Source organism: Hevea brasiliensis, chromosome 6, assembly GCF_030052815.1.
Source record: "Hevea brasiliensis isolate MT/VB/25A 57/8 chromosome 6, ASM3005281v1, whole genome shotgun sequence".
NCBI lineage: Eukaryota > Viridiplantae > Streptophyta > Magnoliopsida > Malpighiales > Euphorbiaceae > Hevea > Hevea brasiliensis.
The window spans coordinates 69,923,149-69,924,905 of record NC_079498.1 but is presented as its reverse complement, the minus strand read 5'-3'; positions in this window follow the sequence as shown (position 1 = coordinate 69,924,905).

Here is a 1,757-nt window from a genome sequence, read left to right as displayed (position 1 = left end):
AATTATGATTAAGCTTTGTTTGGGCTACTAGAAGAGGAGATTGAAGAAGCAAGAAAGAAGAAAAAAGGGAAGAAAATTAGTGATTGGAAAATCAAATAAAGGTTAGTGTGTAAATTTGAATTCTTTTGTTAAATTTCTATGTTCTTAGTTTAATTAACTTAGAAAGTAACTTAAAATGAAACAAAAATAATTGTGAGGGACCAAAGCTGAATTTAGGCCAGCTAGGGTTTGATGTGTTTATGCATGAATTTGATTGAATTCAATATGTATGGAAGCTTAATTGAGTGATGGAGTGATGTTAGTATGATTTGAATTGGTTAAATGCAACAAAATTAGTGACTTAGGGTTTTGAAACCTAGGGTTTTGAGGCAAAAATTTGAAGAAATTTGTAAATGGTGTCTTTGACCTAATGTGAAGTGAAAAATGGTCATTTGTGACCAAATGAGGTGTGTTAGAAGTGTTGGAATTAAAAGCCAATTAGGATTGGATAAGGTCATGTGCTGGCAGCATGACCAAAATTTCCTTTGAGGGACCAAAAATGAAATTTTACAAGTCCAATTGGTATGGGACCAATTGGGGATGAAAATAGACACTATATGACACAATTTTCATTTAGGAAGCATGCTCAAAAAGTGACCAAAATCAAGTGAACAAATTGACCAAAGTTGAAAAATTGCAGGCTGTCCTATATAAATTGACCAAATGAACAATTTAGTTATAACTTGAGCTAGGCAGGTCAAAATGACCTGAATTTTACCAGTGGTTAGATGGGATATACACCTAAAACTTTCATGAAGAACACCAACCCAAATTATGCCATTAACCCAATCAAATTACTGAGCAAAGTTGGTGACCTAAATCTGCAGAACTGCAGATTGCCATATGAACAGTAAAGTTTCAATGGCTATAACTCTCTCTAGAAAACTCCGATTTAGGCGATTCTTGAACCAATGGAAACCTAAGACATAGTATAACATTTCATATGAAGAAAATTAGATCAAATTATGGACTTAACTTGATCAAATTGCTGAACGAAATTGTATCAATAAATCTGCCAGAACTAAAATCTGCAGCATGAACAGTAATCGTATTTTGGACATAACTTGAGCTACAAAACTCCAATTGGAGTGATTCAAAAAGGAAAATAAACTTAAGACAATAGGGAACATTTTCTATGAAGAAAGTTTTGACAAATTCCAATATTAAAATGACCAATGGAACAGTGAAACCTAAGGCACCAAAACTGAAAATTTTCAATTTTGCTTAAAAGACCTAGAATTTGAATAAACAACCAAAACCAACAAAATTAGTAACCAAAATGTCGTATGTGGGTGAAGTTGGAATTTCCATACCTATTAAGCCTTAAAAAGTCAACAATTTGACTTGAATAGTATAATGAATAGTAACTCTGAAACACAAAATTTCAAGAACATTGAGTTTAGCACGTTAGACCTAGGTAAAAGTGAAGTTAAATTTATTTTGTGATTTATGCTAAGTTATAGTACTGAAACACTGTAAAATTGTGTGTTCAATTGAAAAGAATACCGGGAAAGAACCCGTGGAACCGAGTCAAGGCCAAGAAGCGACTCGCTTGAGGTTTGTGCACAACATCACTATGCTTTAAAATTCATTGATAAAGTAAATGAAATATGCATTTTACTTTTGCTTTGAATTGTTGAAAGTTTATTGTGACCCTATTTATGAAGTTTTGATTTAAATTGTGAAAGTTATTGTGTATATTTGAAATGACAATGTTT